Below are 22,471 nucleotides of genomic sequence, written 5' to 3' on the forward strand. Positions count from 1 at the left end.
TCATGTGGCCGGGCGCGGTGGCTCACGCCTGTAATCCAGCACTCTGGGAGGCTGAGGGGGTGGATCATGAGGTCAGGAGATCGAGACCATCCTGACTAACACGGTGAAACCCCGTCTCTACTAAAAATCCAAAAAAAAAAAAAAAAAAAAAAAAACCTAGCTAGGCGTGGTGGCGGGTGCCTGCAGTCCCAGGTACTCGGGAGGCTGAGGCAACAGAATGGCCTGAACCCGGGGGCGGAGCTTGCAGTGAGCCAAGATCGCCACACTGCACTCCAGCCGGGCGACAGAGAGAGACTCCATCTCAAAAAAAAAAAGAGAAAAGAAAAGAAATTGACTCATGTTAACTTCCATTCAGCCTTCTTGCATACTACAGAACATCTCACAATGAATGTTACCAAAGGTGAAATAGACCATTCAAGAAACAGTGAGGTGCCATCATTGTTTTCAGGGAGAACTGAACACCCACTTGTGACTGATGCTTTGGAGCTGAATAAAGCATCACGTGATGGTGGTAGATGGAATGGGAGGAGGGAGGCTTCAGGCTGCACCACATAATTTGGAAAATGCCTTTATATGCTGAAATGTTTTACTGCTACAGTCAATCTAAATAAGCCAAATATAGTTCTCTCATTCAGTCCTTCCATTCTTAACAAGTTGCAGAAACAAATTACATCATAAAATTAAAGCTAGGCAATAAGCATACGAACACCCCAAAATTTTAGTTAAAATTAAGTTTGGAATATGCAATGACCCTCATGATCACATAGTCTAAGGAAACAATATTTCTGTGAAATAAAAACACTTCTCAAGGTAATTCTCATATTATACCAAAGTACTCTTAAATTTGTCTTACAAAGTGAAAGGCTAAAGGAGAAATAATCCTTGATCAAATGAAAAGAACACGGTATCCTACACTGGAAATAACCTCTGCTCTACAAAAAAAAGAAAGAAAAATACTTAATATTTTATGACAGGCAAATGTGTAGCATTTGATACTTCAGACATGCTTTCCTTGCATTCTGTGTCAGCTGCTGGTGTGAGCGTCGAACAGCTTGACCTGGCCATGGGGACTGGTGCCCAGAGAAATAGAAAATTGAAAACAAGCCCCAGTGAACTGCTGTTTTTGGCTGTGAACACCTGGAAAAAAGTCAAAGAATGGAATGCACTGTTTGTGCTACTCTTGTAAATGGTAAGTTCCATAAGGGCAAGCCCTCTATGTACATTATTCATCACTATACCAAACAACCAGCATGGTACTTGGCACATATTAAGTGTTCATTAAAGACTAACTTTTCATCTCCATAAGATATCTCTCAATGTCTTACACTTTGTCAGTGATTTTACATGGATGAATGACTTAGGTGACAGAATTGGATGTAATCCATTGTGTCAGATTCCAGAACTTACACACTTTAGCATAATTTTACAAAGACCCCCAGGAAAGCATGCATAGTTAGTCTGAAGACCTCCTGATTCTCTAGAGGAGGAGTAGACAGAATAGAGAAGCCTCTCTACTTTGCTCCTGAATGGCAATAGAAATATAATATATACATTTATTTAGAAGCCATGTGTATGAAACCACATGGTCTAGGCACCTTCTGTAAACCAATCTGTCCTGTAAAATTTTGAAATAGAATAAACCTAGAAATAGAAAGGCAGTATACCCAAAAACTCAACTAATAGAAGTGCAAAGAGAGAATATTTGACAAGGAGAGGCTGGCAAGCTTTTTCCCAGGAGAATTCCCAAGCCAATGTTCATGGCCTTGGCAAATTTTCTACAATCTTCGGTCTGGACTACAGTTGTACAGGTTTGGAAACATGTGTCAGCCCTATAGCAAATCCGTCGCTTGTAGCTAGACTCCAATAAAGTTCATGAACCTCATTTTTTTATAAAACATATAATTTCTAAGATTCTGAAATACTTGTTATTATGATGAGCAAATTCTTTTTATATAAGAACCCACACACAAATGAAACCTTTTTGATAGGATTCAGAGAAAGCAGAGTTAGGTGGATTAATTCTGTAATTATGCCAGAAATTAAAATAACTCAAATATGACCATTTAATTTTTTTTAAAGGTCTTAAAAATACACCAAGAATGCACAAATTCTATGTTCTTTCTCTTTTCCTTTGCATTCTGTATTGGAAACGCAGATATTTAACCAAGCCGCCACCAAAAATGGCAACAGAAATCATTTCTTTGGATACATATTTTCTTATGTATGCTGATAATAGTCTGATTAAAATATTAAATCTTACGAGTTTGGAAATCAATGTTTCTCTAAGAAACAAAGATTTAAAAGTGTTCAGATTATGGGATCTAGAATAAGAGTCTGATAAGAAATAGAGGTAGATTGGAACAAAGATACTGAGAAATTTATTTAACCTCTCCAAGACTAATTTCCTTATTTGCAAGATATTTTAATAACAGTACCCATCCTTTAGAGTTCTTGTCATTATTAACGTTAGATAATAGATAATGCTGTTAAAGGCACGATATGTCCCAGAAACTATGATATTCAAATAAAAAGGCATATAGGATGGACTCTTACGGGGATTAAATTTAGGAAATATAATGATGAGTCTGCCCAACCTGGAATTACTTTCCAAGAAAAGTATACCTATCAGCATATTCTGGGTTAGAATTCAATATACAACATTGATTTATAGTAAAAATAAGAATCTAGCTTCTTGAATTAAATTATCTGGACAAAATCTGAGCTTAACGTCTTACATTGGGCAAGTTACTTAATAAATACATATTTGGTATGTACCCATAAAATAAGCAATGATATAAAATAAATCTGGAAGGTTTTATTTCTTGTTTACTTAATAATTATAAGCTGAGATATGGGAAGAGGGTGGTCGATGTGCATTGGGTCAGTGAGTGCCACTTGAGTGGGCAAGAGTGCGAGTGAATAGTAATAGTGAGTCAATTACTGAAAAGAGATTTAGGTGAATAACTCCAAGAGTGGATGGATGGATGGATGGATGGATGGATAGATGGATGGATAAATTGATTGATAAGAGAACTAAGAGGAAGAATATGGCTGGATGAGTGATTTTATTGGAGAATGCATGGTTGAAGGGCATGGTAATAAAGCGATGACTAAATAAATGAGATTCTCAGCCATCCTTCCATTTATGTTTCAATGCACATTAAATGTTTTAAATAAATTGATGAATAAACCAATAGATGCATTGATGAGTGGGTAGGCTGCAAGAACCACAATGTTATCACAAAAGATAGATTTGGGAAAAAAACTAACAAGTTATTCTGTCCCAGGGCATTACTCCTCATTTTGCACTAAAGCAGGCATAGGCGTTGGAAGTTAAACCTTAATTACAAGAGATTCTTCTATAAAGAGCTTTGGTACATATTTGATTTTCATCAACACAGTATCTCTTTATGAATTCCCTAACCCTCCCACCTCTCTCTCTCTTTCTCTCTTGATAGGTAGATGAATAGAAATATAGATATGTGTATAGATATGGATACAGATATCCATCCATTCTATAAAGAAAGGAGAAGTTTTTGACAAAAACCCAGTGAAGTAATAAATGATGAAAGTAAGAATAAGACTGAAAAGTACACCCAAGTTTATCAGCCAAACAAAAGAAGTGCATCTTACAGAGATATGGATATTTAACACACATAACAAATATTCAGAAAATTTTCCTAAGGGTAAGTCACAGTGGAACATTAGATTGTACTGTCAAAAAGTGTGAAATCCTGAGAGAATGTTGTAACAATGCTCTTTATGTTTCAAAGAGCTTGATTAACAAGAGTACTAATAGGAGCTGAAAATATGAGATAGATTTCTGATACAGTAATCGCAATCACTCACGAAACAGGATGCATCTTGTTACTCAAATAAGCGACAATAGCACAGCGGGAAGGAACACAGTAGATAACCAAATAACAGTCATCTACTATGAAATTCCATATTTATAAAGGGAGTATGGGGCAATCAAAATGCTGTGAACTTGGAACAGAATTGCAATTGAGGTTAAAAAAAAAAAAAGACATACATAAAACTGGAGTTTCATTTGGGCCATAAAATAGGAGGGTGACAATGGCACATCAGGTTTTTTCCTGAATCAAAATGCCTGATATTAACTTAGCTGTGTTGCTTACTCCTACTTCTTAAGCAATAAACGGTTTCATTTAAAGCTTTGGAAGAACGCAGAAGCTTGTGACAAAAATCCCTGCTTCACAGAAATAATCACATTTTGAAGTTTCAGTCATGATTACTCAATGAATGGATGAGTAGGCTGATGGATGGATAGGTGAAGGGCTAATCAGATAGATGAGATAATTGGGATGAAGAGGATGGATAGACAAATGGTTTTACTGAGGAATGTATGGGTGGATGAAAGAGAGAATGAGAGCATCACTAAAGAAATTCTCAAACATCCTTCCTTTTAGATAAGTGAAAATCAAAAGACCTGGGTTGAATTACAATGACCAGATATGATCTTGGACAAGTCACTTACATGTTTTAATATTAATTTCCTCTTATTCAAATGTTATTAATAAGGCCATCAGCACCACAGTCAAAAATCTTCTCAGATTATCATACAGATAATATATACATGAAAGCTTTTTTATAAAACTACTCTCTCAAATATCATTACCCCTATATAGCTTGACTTCCATATCCGTGGGTCCTGCATTCATGTATTCAAACAACCACAAATAGAAAATATTTTTAAAAAGAAAACAATTTTTAAAACACAGCAATAAAAACTAATATTCAATTTCTTAACAAATATGGTGTAACAACTATTTACATAGCATTTATATACTATTGTATATGATAAGTACAGGTTGAATATCCCTTATGCTAAATGCTTGGAAACAGAAGTGTTTCAGATTTTGGATTTTTAGAAAACTTTAACAATTTGCATAGACATAATGAGATATCTTGGGATGAGACTCAAGTCCAAACTCAAAATTCATTTATGTTTCATATACACATTATACATACCGCCTGAAGGTATTTTATACAAGATTTTTAATAATTTTGTGCACCAGTCACATGAAGTCAGGTGTCAAATTTTCTACTGGTGGAATCATCTTGGTAATCAAAAAGTTTTGAATTTTGAGAGATTATGGATTTCAGATTTTCAATTAGAGATGTTCAATTTGTCATCTAGATTATTTAAAATAGACAGGAGGATGTACATAGGTTATATGCAAATCCTATGCCAGTGTTTACAAGTAACTTGAGCATTTGTGGATTTTGGAATCCTTGGCGACTCCTGGAACCAACCTCTCATGGATACTGAAAAATACCTATTATGTAGATTTGGAAATGGTGCCGAGCATGCCATCAGGTCATTCTAATTAAACGCTAATAATGTAGCCTGCACCACTGAAAAGTGTGTGGTGTGTTTGTGTGTATGCACGTGTAGGTTTCTCCCTTCTCCATTCCACAAACAAAACTTGAAATTTGGCTGAAAAATAAAAACCAGACAAAACTTCAAAGGAAACCTGAAAACCAAAGATGCCCTCTCACTCTTTCACACTAAATAGATCTTTCACACATAAATAAAACTGTTGGAAATATGTATAACTCCTACATTAATAATAATAGTAATATTTTATGAAAATAGAGTAATTTGTTCCATTTCTAATCAAAACCAAAAATAATCCTTTCAAGCCCCCTGTTACAGGCTAAATTATTTTCCATCAAAATCCGTATGTTGAAGCCCTAACCCCTAATAACTCACAACGTAACAAGATTTGGAGACAGGTCCTTTAAACAAAAGTGATTACGTTAAAATAAGGCTGTTAGGTTCCTCATCCAATCTGACTGGTGTCTTTATAAGTAGAGGTAATTTGAACACATATGGAGAGAGCAGGGATGTGAGTGCACAGAGGAAAGACCGTGTCAGGACACAGAGAGAAGGCAGCTGTCACAAACCAAGGAGAGAAGTCTCGGAAAATAGCAAACCTGCTGGAACTCTGATCTTGGACTTCTAGCCTCCAGCACCACGAGAAAACTAATTTCTGTTGCTTAAGCCACCCAGTCTGTGGCATTTTGGTAATGCAGCCCAAGCAAGCTCATATGTCTTCGTAAAGCATACTAAGTAATTATCAACGAATACCTTATAGATGCGAGATGATGGCTGCAGTTTGCAGCGATACTATGCATAGGTATGATTCTAGGTGTGGTAGGTGGAATAGTATCCATTCCCTAATTCCCAGACTTGTAAATATGTGCTTTACCTGTCAAGAGAGATTTTGCAGATGTGACTAAATCAAGCACGTTAAGGTAGGGAGACTTTTTTTTTTTTTTTTTCTGGATTATCCAAGTAAACCCAACCTAATCACATGGATCCTTAAAAGAAAAAGGTTTTCTCTTGTATTCAGAAGAAGATCTGACTGCACAATAGTCAGTGAGATGTAACCTTCCTGACTTCAACAATGCAAGAATGATGCCACTAGCCAAGAAAAGTGTGGGGTCTTCCAGAAGGCTGACAGAGCAAGGATCCAGATTTTCCCCAGAGGTGCCAAAAAGAAACACAACCCAATCAGACACCTTTATCTTGGTCCCGTGAGACCTGTGTTGGACTTCTGACTGACAGAATTATAAGATCATACATAGGTTTTATTTTAAGCCACTAAATTTGTAATAATTAGTCACAGCAACAACAGAGAGCCAATACACTATTTTCAATTAATATAAGTAATAGAATTGTTGACCTGTTGATACGTTTAAGATGAAGTAGCTAGTGACTTTGGGTAAGCCTCGTATTCTTTCTAACTGTACCTTCCTTCCTTTGTAAAATAAGAGAAGGGGTACTAAATTACTTTTCAGATGTTTTCTAACTCAAATAGCCTGTGAATATTTGGACACAGCCTTCCTATTTGCATGGCTACACTTGGAAAATATACTGCTACCACAGCTACCCAGATATAGAAGAAAATCTATTCATGTGACTCTTCAGCCATTTCTTCAAGAATACTAATTGAGAGTATCCCTATCCTAGATATATTATATTCATTGTCTATTATTTCATTTAATTATCACGACCCTATGAGGCACATACAAAATTCTCATTTTACGTATTCCAGAAACTGAAGATTTGAGATTTAATTGTTTGCTCAATATCACATGTAGCAAGTGATAGAAAAAAATGATTCAAACCCAAGACTATTTGCTTCTCAAGCACATGCTTGTTTTATTGTTTCAATATTGCACACCAGAATCAGGTATGGGACAGAAAAAAATATAAGTCAGCACCTGAAATCAAGGACTCCACTGTTCACAAAACTAGGTGTTCAGTGTTTTCTTTTTAAAGATACATTTTGCATATTCCCTGTTTGCTCAATAATAGTCTTGTGAAGTTAAATCCAAGGTAAGAATTTTCATCACTGCGGCAGGGAGTGACCTCTGAAAATCTGTAATACCCAATTAACACCGCAGGGTCTGACGTCCCCATACTGCCCTGTGGAGAGGAGGCTAAGGATTGAGGTGAGTGATGAAGTGAACAGAACTTTCCCTTTCAAGAAGAACAAGCTTTTGGGAAATCTAGCAAACTTAGAAATTGGAGGTAGAAAGGTGGAGGCGGGGCGGGGAGGGGGGCGCCGGGCATTTGCAGAAAACAATGACAAGATGAAGAATTACTAGCTGTACTTTGCAAATCAGATCCTATCAATGGGAAATACCTATTCCAGAGATCATATATTAATACTGCCCCTTAACAAATATACAGATGAAAACTTTCTTTGCACATTCAACAATATCAGTAATATAATGGCACTGATTCGGTACAAAATAGATGCTCAATATATAATTCTGAATATATGAAAAAACTCGACTCTATCTCATTTCTTCCTCCAAGTATTTCTATATATTTGAGATAGAAAAAATACATGGATATGTTCATTCACGACTTCTTCATCCACTCTGATTATTAAAAACGTTGTGCCGACCGGGCGCGGTGGCTCACGCTTGTAATCCCAGCACTTTGGGAGGCCGAGGTGGGAGGATCACAAGGTCAGGAAATTGAGACCATTCTGGCTAACACAGTGAAACCCCGTCTTTACTAAAAATACAAAAAATTAGCCAGGCATGGTGGCGGGCGCCTGTCGTCCCAGCTACTCGGGAGGCTGAGGCAGGAGAATGGCGTGAACCCGGAAGGCGGAGCTTACAGTGAGCTGAGATCGTGCCACTGCACTCCAGCCTGGGCAACAGAGCAAGACTCCGTCTCAAAAAAAAAAAAAATGTGTCAGCTGGGCGCCATGGCTCACGCCTATAATCCCAGCACTTTGGGAGGCCAAGGTGGGCGGATCACCTGAGGTTAGGAGTTGCAGACCTTTCTGGCCAACATGGTGAAGTCCCTGTCTCTAATAAAAGTACAAAAATTAGTTGGGTGTGGTGGCGCATGCCTGAAGTCCCAGCTACTTGGGAGGCTGAGGCAGGATAACTGCTTGAACCCAGGAGGCAGAGGTTGCAGTGAACCGAGACTTTCACGCCCCTGCACTCCAGCCTGGGCAACAGAGCAAGACTCCATCTCAAAACATAAGTAAATAAATAAATAAAATAATAATAATAACGTTGTGTCTGTCCTGATGAACTCAGGTCACTATTAAATTGTATGGCCTCTTTAAACTTCTTTGTATTGATTAGATATGCTAATTTTATTTGCAATGAAAAGTTGTCAGCACTACTAACACAGACACTAATAGATATGGAAAGGAGAGGGAATAAAAGTGGCAAAAAGTTCACCTTGGCAGGAGTTAGGAGACAATATTTGCTTTCTGCCATATTAGTTATTTACTTTCAATATTGGTGCATTTGAGGAGAGGAAAAATATTGGGGGACACGTTATTAATGTAAAAAACTGTCAGAGACACCAGAGGGAGACTCAGATTCCAAAAGATTTCTTTAAATGATAGATATGTAGACTTCACTTTGTCATATTATGAAGTGCTGACATTAAATAAATAAATTGATTTTTAATTATTTTTGCATGCGAGAACTGAGGGTACTTTGAAAGTGACCTTGTGCCAGGATAAAGGCTTGATGCAGTTCAACATTGCACAAATTATTTACCTATTTGTGTGTGTGTGTGTGTGTGTGTGTGTCTGTCCTTGCAAGGTGGGAGCAGGAGGAGAGAACCGGAGAGAGAGGATGGAAGGATGGAATGCTGCTGTGTTCCTGCTGGCTGAGTTTCAATCATCTATAGGTAAGGTTTTTAAAAATACCTGGTCATTTTCTTCAGGATGCAGGACAATTTTCTGGATGGCCTTGAACCAACTCAGTTCTCCCTGCTTTCTCTCCTGCACTGTTCAAGAATAACTGTAGAATGTGATGGGAATGCAACATCCTGAGATATGGAAACACTGGCCAGACAGCCTGGGGTCTGTTCCTGTTCCTGCTACAAACAAGATGTCCTTCAACACTTGAGCCTAGTGTGTCCTGTGCCCCAGGGTATAAATCCTAAGGCAGACTATCTTCTGGAGTCCCTTGGTAGCAGTACAAGTAGGGCATGCACACACGAGACTTCATCCACCCGGTGCAGCATTACTGAGCCTTGGAGATAGGCTCATCATGAATCCTAGGTCTCTGTTATCCCTTGCTGCCTATCTGTAAGTAACAAATCCACATGTTGTAGCTTGTTATGTGTGTGAATGTTCCATCTCACCAGACTCAGGCCAGGAGTAAAAGTACAGTGAAAAGACGCAGTGAACTGAAGTGGTACCTTGTACATAGTGAACCTTCTTTGCACAGGGTGCTGAACAATTCTGGCAAGAAGTAAAGCTGTAAGGTTGGTGAGAAGATCTTCCCTACATCTACAGGAACTACTTCTGTCAGGACTTTAGACCTGAGCTCTGGAAGAAACAGGAGTGTCAAGAGTAGCAGGACTCACAGAATGGTCCATAGACCCCTGGCGATCTCTAAGACTCTTCCCAGGCATCCAGGAGGTCAAAGTTATTTACCTTTTTTTTTTAAAACTGTACTGACATTTGTACTGATGTACATGTAATGATGGGTACAACTGCTGCCACCTCAGTACCAATCAACACAGTGCCACCAACTGTACTAAGAGTCATAGAACTCTTCATTACTCATTCTCAGGATTTAAAAAAAAAATCCAGTTTCACATAAGAGTGTCTTTCATCAGACAGTAAAAAATATTTTTATTATAACAGGGTCAGTAATTCACCTAAGACCACCATGCAAAGAATTAACTTGTCAGAATGACTTCAGTTCTAGTGTTCTTTTCTCTCAATGCATTAAAGATGATTATTTTATCATTAAAAAATATTTTTATTAACTCTTAGCCCTATGTACTTACATTTGTCTAATCTGTGATGAAAAGGGAGTACACACAAACCACTGCTGGTACATACCGAACTGTGAGTGTCGACTCAAGAGTGTAGCCTGATTGTTTCATTTGTAAGCTGAACTAACCACTTTATTCGTAAAACCTCATGTTCTTGAAAAAAACAACTGAAAGCAAACTATGGCTATTGTGACTTCTATATTTAGCAGATACTTTATCTAAAATAAATAAAACTATCTTATGCTTTTAAAGATAATCAATCATAGTTACCCACATCAAAATCGGAGTATTCTAGAAAATATTCAAATTTCAGAAAATCTGGATCTGTCCCTGAGATAGAAACTTCTAAATACTTAAATATTTTTCTGTGAAATGCTGATGTTACAAAATATGATATTTTTGATATTGTATAATAAAATCTGGAAGTTCTACATAGCTCAGTAAACCAGTATTTTCCAAACACATGATGTTAGAAAATTATTAATCAGCAAAAGAGCCATTAAAAGTGCAAAAGAGCAGGGCATGGTAATCCAAGCACTTTGGATTTTGAGGTCATGGGCTGGCCGCAGTGGCTCATGCCTTTAATTCCAGCACTTTGGGAGGCTGAGGCGGGAAGATCACGAGGTCAGGAGTTCAAGAACAGCCAGGCCAACACGGTGAAACCCCATCTCTACTAAAAAATACAAAACTTAGTCGGGCATGGTGGCATGTGCCTGTGATCCCAGCTACTAAGGAGGCTGAGGCAGGAGAATTGCTTGAACCCGGGAGGCGGAGGTTGCAGTGAGCAGAGACCGCACCACTGCACTCCAGACTGGGCAACAGAGCAAGACTCCATTTGGAAAAAAAAAAGAAAATTAGAGATCATATCAATTCTGAACCAACTCTTCAGAGACAAATGAAATATGTAGCCGAAGTTGTCCACGAAATAATATGAAGTATCAATTTCTCTTGTGTGTGCACACAGCCCCAGTAATTTAGGACAGATTTTCCTACTCACAGGACAGAAAGAATCCAGTCCTTTGATAACAAATGTTAGCTATCTACCAAATCAATACTGTAGTGCACTTTAAAGAAGTAAACAGCCTGCATCCCTAAATATGTTTCATGCAAATTTTGTGTAGAAAACAATCACCTTCCAGAACCCCCAGGGTGTCCAAAAGAAAGAAAAAAAAATAGAAAAAAAAAATCACCTTCTAAAGATATTTTTATTGTATGAGGAATTCATGTTTAATGTAGAATACACAGCAAATTAAATAAGCATACAGGGCAAAATAAAACACTCCACCCAGAGGCAACCACCTCTGTTTATTATTTATATAAAGAGCCACATAAAGAGAGAATTATGCTATACCTGGAACAGTACTTTATACACTATTTTGCATCCTGCTTTTTTCACTTTACTGTTTTTAGATAATGACATGCCATTTTTATGTATAATTTGTATGTAAATAATATACACGTGAAAAATTTTTTTATGGAAGTTCTTTTTAGAGCTCTATTGATGTGAGGGACTTGGATTTTCATAACCATTCCCACTACTGTCCTATGTCGAGGCCACTTTCACTTTGTCATGCTTATAACTAATGCTGTGTCCAGCTTTTTTGATCCAGAAGCTATGAAATGTAGATTCATTCACATGGAAGAAATATAAAATCCAGGCAACGATATAAATGTCTTTTTAAAACTCTAAAATTTATAAATCATATACAAATGTATGCAATTTTGGAGGAGTGGGCTATTTTTAAACTTTATTCTTATTGAGAATAGATTAATATAGTTCAAAGTACATGTGATAATTTAATACATTCATATAATTTGTAAAGAATAATTCACTGTACTTGGGATATCCATCACCTTAAATATTTGTATTTTCCTTATGTTAAAACCATTCAAATAATTTATGCAGTCTGGCAAAATATAATTGCCCACCTTCTAACAGTTGAGAAATGAATAATAAAGCTTATTGACAGGTAATAAAATCCATTAAGTGTCATGTTTCTACCAATACTTCATATATGATATTAAGCTCTATCAATGCTGTCTTATATGTTGCTTCATGTTATTTTTCCCACAAACCTGGGGAATTCTTCTGACAATGAAGGAAATGAGATACCTTGAGGATTAGAATACAGGTGTCTTCATTCCAAATTCAATGCCTTTCATTCCATCATTGGTCAAACACTCAATAAGTGTTTTTATGTATAAAAAAATTATCTGGATTAAAATTAATTGATAATGGATACCCACTCTCAAACTTTTTGGTCCTCAGTGTCATCACTGATAACTTTTGCCATTAATAACCAATAAAAGTAGCAGCGTGATGTTTGGGAAAAAATTATAGGGTTGGCATTACAAAACATGGGTCTGAAAGCTTCAGTGTATGACCACAGCAAAGTCGAATTTGTTTTGTTTTAATTTAATGAATATTTTAGATATGAGGAAATAAACTCCTCCCTCTTTGAACTGTTGTGAATAATAAGTGAAATACTATATGTCAAATATACAACATAAAGTTAGCATATTCAAGTTCCCTGCCCAGAATATCCTGAGGTGAATATTACCTGAGGTTATTATGAAGCCCTGGCAATCTACATGGCTAGCGGATATACACACACACACACATATATGTATATATGTATATATATACATATATATTTAAATAAAAATACATATATCTCTCATATATGTATATATAAATATATCTAATATATTTAAATATATATACATATATATCTCTTTAGAACTGGGTAAACTTCTGCATGCATCAGAATCATAGGTGTCAGAATCATGAGTATCAGAATCATGAGTAAAAACACAGATCACTGGGCCCTCTCTAGCAATTCTGGGATGGAACATAAAAAACTTGCATTTCTAAGAAGTTCCTGGGTGACGCTAATATTGTTGATCTAGGCACCACACTATGAGGACCACTGACTTCGAGATCAAAAAGTTATTCCTTTCCGTGGTTGTTGTGTTGTCATTTTGATCCTGATACTCTAAGTCAGATGGTATTATTTGGCAATGCCACTTTTAATAAGTGGTTCAAAATGTTTCCATTAGGGAATAATCAATTTTAGTTTCCACACATTTTTGGGGACTTTTGAACATTCACGTCTATGTTGAGATATATGCAACCCAACCCTTTAACAATTATTTATAATACTTCTACTGTCTGCCCAGCATATAGGTTCTCATCGCATCATCTTGTTAGAGGCCATGGCAGATTCCTATTCCTCTTATAGAGTTAAACATCAGGCCAAAGTTACCTGCTCACCCAGATCCACAGGTACACGATATTTAATAACAAAATTCCTTCCCCACGTCTGATCCCTACATTCACTACTGAAAGTTGTTGAAAATAATAAGCTTGCTAGTTTTCATCAGTGTGTTCTCATGTGAAGGTCAAAGAGCATCATACTCAAAAATTGCACTTATAAATATACAGGATCTTGGTGATTGATGGAACAACATAATCAGAAGAAATGAATATTAGTTTTTTTTTTTTTAAAAAAAAGACTTAAACACTTAAACTAAAAACCTTCTTATCCATGCAGTCATCTTTAGTTACTGCAAGTCTAAAATTCAACCTTCTATTTTTAGCATTGACTCCTGTTTGGGCAGAATGAATCAATAAATAAAAACTATTTAAATAAAGAGCTGTTAATTGTCCTAAGGAGGATTATTTGTAAGACATTCTTAATGTAGGATTTCCATAGAGTTGCTAATTGTTCCGTACTTTGAAATTCATTGTTCTGAGAATGAGATGTGGTTGGTAATGTAAATATCAACCAGGTAGAGGGTGTTACTCTGTATTAGCATCCACATTATTATTCAGTCATAATTAATACGCTCATAAAATATAGTGTTGACAGTACTCCTATTCAATCATATAGCATATGTTTACAGTCTCACACATTGAGGTGCACACATAATTACAATATATGTGTGAGAGAAATTACTGAGGCAGTCCAAGAAGCCGTGCTTAGGCTAATTGAAAACTACCATTGTCCAATTAAAGCAGGTGAGACCACAGGGTGGCAACACTGTCAAAAGCCTATCAGACATGGCCACACTGGTTAAATTACAAGACAGAATAAAATAAGAAGAACAAACAAGGTTTTGTTTTTCTTATTATGGTTGTTTTAATAGAACACTGATCAGCTAATGGCAGTCAGGATACTCATTGTTTCTCCTTACCCCAGTCAAGAAATTAATCTCAATAGAATACTATATCGTTACAGAAAATATCAAGTAGCTCAAAAGCACAACCCATGTCTACTAAAAATACGAAAAAAAAAATAGTGCATGGTGGTGGGCACCTGTAGTCCCAGCTACTAGGGAGGCTGAGGCAGGAGAATGGCGTGAACCCGGGAGGGGGAGCTTGCAGTGAGCCAAGATCGCACCACTGCACTCCAGCCTGGGCAACAGAACAAGACTCCGTCTCAAAAAAAAAAAAAGAAAGAAAGAAAAAAAAAAGCACAAGGCTTACCTTTCACCAAAATTGATGCTATCTGAGGGAGGAGAAAAATTATTTTTACTGTTAGAGACGCGACTTTGATGGCTTTAGAGAAGCTAAAGCAGTGTGCTATTATAATTTGTTTTATTTAGACCTCATTAGGAAATAATTAATGCATCATGTGTAATTACAGAAGAATCACTCCACACTCATTTCAAAGCATCAAGCAACATGAATTTCAAGGCGAGTTTAAAGTAGGGTCATTCATCTGCAAGAGCACAATATACTACTCCTTTGAGGAAATGTATGTTATAAAATGTTAAATTCAAGACTCATAGTAAATATCCACTTACTCCGTAAATGATTTGACTTCTGAAGTATTTCTTTAAGCAGGAAACAACAAAGCAAAACAAAGTCTCTAACATTATGATTTCAAAGGTGACTCCGACCAGTATCAGGTCAGAAAGTAGCAGAGAAAAGAGGAAAAGATGGAGAAAGAAGAATGCAATAAACATATATTAAGAATCTACTATATATCATATACTGTTCAAATTGCTTTACATACATTACTTCATCCTTATTATACCTCCACAAGGTCATTTTTATTTTTCTCATTTAATCGATGAGAAATCTGAGTTACAGAGTAGTTAAGTAACCTGCTCCAAGCCACACAAGCTAATAAGAAGCAGAATCATAAAATGCTGGTCTGGGACTCAGAAGGGATGTGTATGTGTATATGTGTGTGTGTGTGTGTGTGTGTGTGTGTATACATTTACCTTACAAGTGGGAAAATAAAATCTGTGTTCCAAATATGGGAAGAATGAAATAGAGTAAACATTCATTGAGGTTTGATCCTTCGGCAGATAATTTAAATCACAAGACAAAAAATAAGAAAACAGATATTTGAACCCAAGTATGCCTGACAGCAGCCCATTAATCTCCAATACTTCCCATTCCTTTCCAAAGTCTTCTGATTTATTTATAGACAGTTTTTCTTCCTGTCTTTGTAACACCTTCTAAATTAACACCCTGATCTGTGTCCTTGTTAGCTATTTTTCTAAAGGGTCAGCTCCTGAATTCGCCAACAGATGAAAACCATTAGGTGGTAGAAGGACTTTTTTATATCCTTAGGTTTCTATGACACCTGACAGATGGAGCATATGCCCACAAACGACCCAGCATTTAAACAATTGTTGTCTGTGCAACAGAGACAGGCAGAATGCAGTGTGCTCAGTCACAGGAGGCACTATTAAAGGATTCATAATTTTGATTCAATAGATTCCATTATTTCTTTTGTGAGTCTACATGAGTCTCTTTAATAGTAACGGCAATTTTATGTAGACTCACACTGGAGACTGGCATCTAGGGTGTGCTGAGCTAATGGCAAGGTTTGAGAGGAAAAATGGCTACAAAAGGTCTCATTTAAGATCTTATGCACTTTTTATTTGAAGTGGCTAATTACTGCCATTGAACTCTGTCATTCATACCTTTCATGACAATTTCAAGGATAAAGAGTGAAAAACAACAGACACATTAGAAGGCATTGCATGAGTCATTGCCTGTTATCTGAGTGCTCCACCAGTTAGCCTTGGAGATCATTCATATTCATTTCTCTCCTCTTTTCATTTTGCCTTGATTCACTTGTCATGTAATTCAATATCCTTGTACAGTAGAAAGAGTACGGGTTTTGAAGTCATTCAGTCCTCAACCCAAATCCCAGCTTTGTGATTTAAACATCATGTAACTTCAGACAAATCATTTTACTTCTCTTAGCTTCTGTTTCGATATTGCTACAGGGGTAATAATATTTCATGGAGTCAGTATGAGGTTTACATTAACTAGAAGTATGCCTGGTAACTGGAAATAGTAGGTACATAGGTATAGATATATGTATAGTAGATACAGATCTTGATTTGCCAAACATTATTTTATTTCTACTCCCTTAGATCTTACACTAAACACACACACTGTACATATTTTTAATATTGAATCATAGACATTACATATGTATATTTATAAGTATATATATTTGTAAACTAATTCTAGAATTCTATTTGAAATAATGCTAAAACTGCAATTATAATATTAATTAGATATATGCCTCCTAGACAAATATCAAAAGGTTAATAATTAGTTAATAATTCCACATAAAAGTCACTTTATTCACTAGTTCTGCGACTCAAAACTAGGCTTTCTGTTTATTCCAATCATGAGTAATGTTGGGGTCAGGTGGCACCTAACGGCCCAGGCATCGTCAAACTCTGTGCTGGGGCCGGATCTGTTGTGATGCTCAGGAGATGCGGCATGAGGAGCTCAGTGGCCAACATGGCTACAGCATGATACTGAAGCCTCAGTGTATCAATTTCAAATATGTTTGTTGAAGATATTGTTTAACAAGAGGAGTAGGCTGGTTAAAATATTTGAAAATCCTTGCTGTGGATACACTAATACCTATCCCTACACTACATACAAATACATGAGAGTTCCATTGCAATATTATTTGTATAACTAGTCCTTCCCTTTGGTAAAGTTAGTTCCACTGAATTGCACTTTGCATGTAATAGTTGCACTTTTGTGACCTACATTAAGGAATGCTAGAAATTAAAAGCCGTATGAAACACCTCACTGTGATATTACATGGCTGGTTTTAAGGACATTGCTCATTACACCACCTACTGTACCATTAACAGAAAATACTTAGGGGAAAATAAGTAGTCTCAACAATAAGACAGCAACCAAATTTCTTCACGTGTATCAGTTTATCTTTTGGGTACTTTGATTTGTACTACTAATCAGCTTTTACACTTCACAAAGAATACTGTGAATCTGAGAGTCAAATTTTTGGCCCTATCAAAAGCAAACTTATAGGAATTCTATCATATAATGTTGCGTATTAGCTACATTTACTATGCCGGTTTTGCTCTCTGATGAAGAAACCTTGACAGCTCTAAGACATGAGATAAGAAAGCTGGTGCCATCTACGGCTCTTGACTGTACTGGGTAACTGCATCTATTGTGTTCCTGCACTATACCTCCTCAGTTGCTGCCTATCTCACCTCCAACTCTAAACCTGGAGACAAAGACTGCACCCCTAGCCACTGAGTGTTGTAACCTCTTGATTCTAACACTGGCCGCTGTACTAATGCTCCTACTAAGAGTAAATAGTAGAGGTTTAGCATTCTTTTAAATGAGCAAATGGAAATCACACTTTATTTTAGACACACTGTGAAAATGGGCAATATAAGGACTCTTTATCGGTGCTGTTGTATAAGCCATCTCATCAAAATATCCTTTCTCTGTCTACATTGTATTCCAAGAGGCCTACACATTTGGGCCTAAGATGGCATCTGAAAGTTGAAGAAAACTGACATCTACAAAAAAGCGGAAGTGTTTGTCAAGTGACATACATTAGACTATTCTTTAATAGAGCTTATAGAGTGGTTTTTAGGTTTTTACCTGCTGTCAGCTCCTGTGTTATGTACTTCCTATGTGTAAGCATCTTGAACTTTGGTTTTCTATTGTGTACAAGGTGGCTGAGGTTACATATCTAGTAGCTTTGGTATCAACCCAGTCATCCTGAATCCAGAACTCTTTCTCTTAACCAAAAACAAAATTCTGACTACAAAAGGTTTGAGCTAGGTGTTTTCATTCTCAACTATCTCAGAAAGGGTTGGCTGTTTGCCTACATGGATTCGAGATTCTTATGAAAATACCTATTACACTGAGCTTACCAGCGGGGATTGCAACAAATCCACAAATGGACTTACTGTACCTTATTTTTTAACAGGTTGGGAATCAATAAATCAATCAATAGATTGATACAAGACTGGGTGGACTGGGTCACATCTGCAACCCACCACTTTGGGAAGTCAAGATGGCAGTATCTCTTGAGATCAGGAGTTGGAGACCAGCCTGGGCAACAGAAGTCGACCCCATCTCTATAAAACAATTTAAAAATTTTAGCTACACATGGTGGCAAATGCCTGTAGTTCCAGCTACTTGGGAAGCTGAGGCAGGAGGATTGCTTGAGCCCAGGAGTTAGAGGCTGCAGTGAGCTATAATCATGACACTGCACTCCAGCCTGGGTGACACAGTGAGACCCTAGTCTCTTAAACAAAGCAAAACAAAAAAATTGATATATTCAAAACCCATGTCAATTACATGACTCTGCCAAAAGCCAATATTAAATAAAGTATAGTCATAGGTCAGTTTAACATATGCAGAGTTTGTTCTTCTATGACTCTGTTCCATAACAAATATATGTAAGGGATGGCATTTGAACAGAAGGTTGATTGTTAATCAGTTTGTGATCGCAGTGGTGATTAAAAGTGAAAACTGAAAAATAAGTACTTACTTAAATTTGTATTATCCAGTGCCAAGAGTAAAGAAACATTTAAAGTAAAAAGAGCTGTCAATAGTAAAGGTAAAAATTTTATTAATACAGAGTGATTGCCCAGGAGTTTCCTGTTTAAATTAACAAAAGTTAGAAAACACACACACACACACACACACACACACACACACACACACACACACACACCCCTATGTATATGCAGGTATTTTTTAATGAGAAATTCAAATTTATTATCTTTAAGTGCATATAATCTTTAGATGGAAATTAATGAACTGTTGCTAGGATGCACCCCAACTTAAGAACAGGATAAGAATGATTTGAATTTAGCACATTAAGTCACTGACCTTTGCTTACACTACAAATAGATGGCCTATTTGTCAATGCACCCTTGAAAAGTATTTGAAAGTAGCTTATTTCTTTTATGCCAAAAGGACTGTAGGTTTACAACCCTGCACTGACCTTTTGAATTCTGAATTCATCATTCACAAATCTTAAGAGACACTTGCTTTGGGCTTAGAATGTGTGTTAAGAACTATGTGGACTCTTTATTTCATAAAAATAAGCCATAAACTCTTTTTCAGTCCTGGTAAAATAATTTCCAGATTTAAAATACCTAAAGTAAGAGTTTGTACTATATCATTTCTTTCTCCTTGGACCATTGAGGATTTTCTAACCACAATTTTGTCTAGTTAAGAAAAGCAGTCTCTAGATACTTGGATGCAACAAAACAAAAAGCCATCAATGTCACCCCCAGTGAAACTCCTCATGTTATTCTTCAATGTAGAGCTTGAATAGCCCAAGAGATAAAATGCAAGCTTTCAAAAATGCCAAACTTGCTTCCAAATTGGGTTTGACTAGCTAAATGATCATTTAGCCACATTATCAAATTAAACAAGTTACTGAATAGTCACGTCAAAGATAGTACTTACTGCAGCATTTTCTGTGTATTTGATTATGCCAATTTGAAATTGTGAGATATAAACATACAGTAATATCATTTAAAATGAAAAAGTTGAAACCATGAGGACCTTTTACTTTTGTTTCGTTTTGTTTCAGAGACAGGGTTTCACTTTGTCGCCCAGGCCAGAGTGCAGTGGCACGATCACTCCACTGTTATCTCGACCTCCTGGGTTCAATCTATCCTCTCACCTCAGCCTTCCAAGTGGCTGAGGCCATGAGTCCACACAACCATGCCCAGCTAATTTTAAAAAAATAATTATTATTTTCATAGAGATGGGAATCTCACTACGTTGCTCAGGCTGGTCTCAAACTCCTGGCCTCAAGTGATCCTTCCACCTCGGTTCCCCAAAGCACTGCAATTACAGGCATGAGCCATTGCACTCAGCCTAATAAGGGCTTTTAAAAAAAAAAAAAAACAAAAAAACATTCATTAGGAATCACCTGTCTCAGGGCATTCTGACTGAATGAAATGTAAGCAGTATGTTGCTCTCGTCACACTGCTGAGCCACTTTTCCCGGATATTAGAAACCCCCACTTTCCATGATTAGTCACTGTGCCACCAGTGTCATTTGGGCCCATCAGAAAGCTTGTGAGGGATTTCTCCCATTGTAATGTAAATGTTACATAAAAGTCACATTAATTGTAAATGTTAAGCAAAATGTTAAAGAAAAATGCTACCCACAGTTATAAGACATGCCCTTAAAACATCTATAATACTAAAGGTGTGGTCCTAGGATTTCTGCTAAAAACATAACACACACATGTTCAAGGGGGCTCATGCACACATACACAAATATAACCTACAACTGGCTTAGAAGAGAAATGTAATAGAATATAATGAAAAAGCACAGAATATCTCCATGATCATAACGTATTATTAATTTAGAAGACAGCACCCTGGGATCTATTAGAGATATTGCTAAAAACAAAAGATGACGCATTACTAAAACAAAAATGTAGTTTAAAGATTTTGAATAGATATATTCTGAAAGTGTGTTCAGAGTGTATATATCTGTTTCACCAAATATATGCTGCAAACAAGAACATATTTATGCTCTGTATTAAAGTTAATCTGGAGTCATGTGATTTTTAATATATATAGTGCCTTTGAATATTGTATGACTCCCATATAATGACCCGGAACTCTCTCAGGCATACAGTAAAACAATAGTTTAAGGGCGGTGAAAATTGTACCATTGCTTATTTTCTGGGCCCCACTTCTCATTTATTATTTTAAAAAGCAGTTCTTTCATGACCCATTCTAAACCCTGTGGATATAAAAGTGAATAAATCAGAGTTGTTTCCGTCTTCTATCAGCCCCTAGAACTTGATTTGAATTTCACAGGAAAAAACACAGTAACTTTAAAAAAACAAAATAAAATAACCAGCTGCAGGGAAAGAAGATCTCAACCTTTAGCCTAGTACTCTAAACTTTAATGTGGACCTATACCTCCTGAGAATCTTGTGAAAATACATATTTTGATTCAGCAGACCCAGGATGGGATCTGAGGTTTTTAATTTCTATGAAGCTTCCAGGTGATATTGAGGTTGTGATCCAGGAAGCCATTGGACACACTTTGAGTAGCAATGCAGAAATACATTCTTTGGTCAGTGTAAATGAGGAATAAGTGCCTTTATTAAAAGGAAGTGACATTTACCGAAAAGGCTGTTGTCTTCTTTCTTACTCCTAATAACACTGAGAATGAGATCTTCTCATCTCTATTTTAAATCTACAAAAAAGTAAAATTAAGAGAGATTGTGCAGCCAAATTTAAATCTAGGTTCAGTCCAAAGCGCTTTGTCTTTCCAGTTAACTCCATTGTGCACCAAATTAAGAGAATCAATATTATTCAAAGAGTTTCAGAAATCAGAGTAAGTCCAGTATGGTCAGGCAACAGAGGAGAGTGACAAAAGGAGAGGCTGTATTTGCAGGCAGAAGGCTGTTTGTGGGCATCTTACATTATGTTGCGGGCATAGATATATTAGGAATATTGAACTTTTACCCACAAGGTCTTGGAGAAACTAACAAATGATTTGGAGCAGGAGAGTAACATGTCCAGACATGTATTTTTGAAACATCATTCACATTTCAGTGTGGAAAAATGACTGAAATAATGTGATTTTGAAAAGATTTTTTTTAATTACATATATCCTTTTAAATATGTAGTGAAATAAACCAGACAAGCAAGGACAGAAATGTGGCTTAGGGTAGCAGCAGCCCAAATGGAGAGAGAGTGAGATTGAAGATGTATTTATTGGGATAAATTATTAATAAGTATACTAATTAATCTACGTGCTTGTTGTTGTTTTCTTTTTCTTTTCGTGCTGGTGGTGATTTTTTTGTTTGTTTTTTGCAAACTTCACATGTGGCAAAAGAGACAGAGCTCCAGAAGATTTTT

The 22,471-nt window shown here is 36.6% G+C and overlaps 1 protein-coding gene across 3 annotated transcripts in view; it reads right to left on the reverse strand.

Moving 5' to 3' along the window:
* Nucleotides 1–22,471, reverse strand: part of CDH8 (cadherin 8) — a 390,268-nt gene that overhangs the window by 268,136 nt on the left and 99,661 nt on the right. The window lies entirely within an intron of this gene.

Source organism: Macaca fascicularis, chromosome 20 (assembly GCF_037993035.2).
Source record: "Macaca fascicularis isolate 582-1 chromosome 20, T2T-MFA8v1.1".
NCBI lineage: Eukaryota > Metazoa > Chordata > Mammalia > Primates > Cercopithecidae > Macaca > Macaca fascicularis.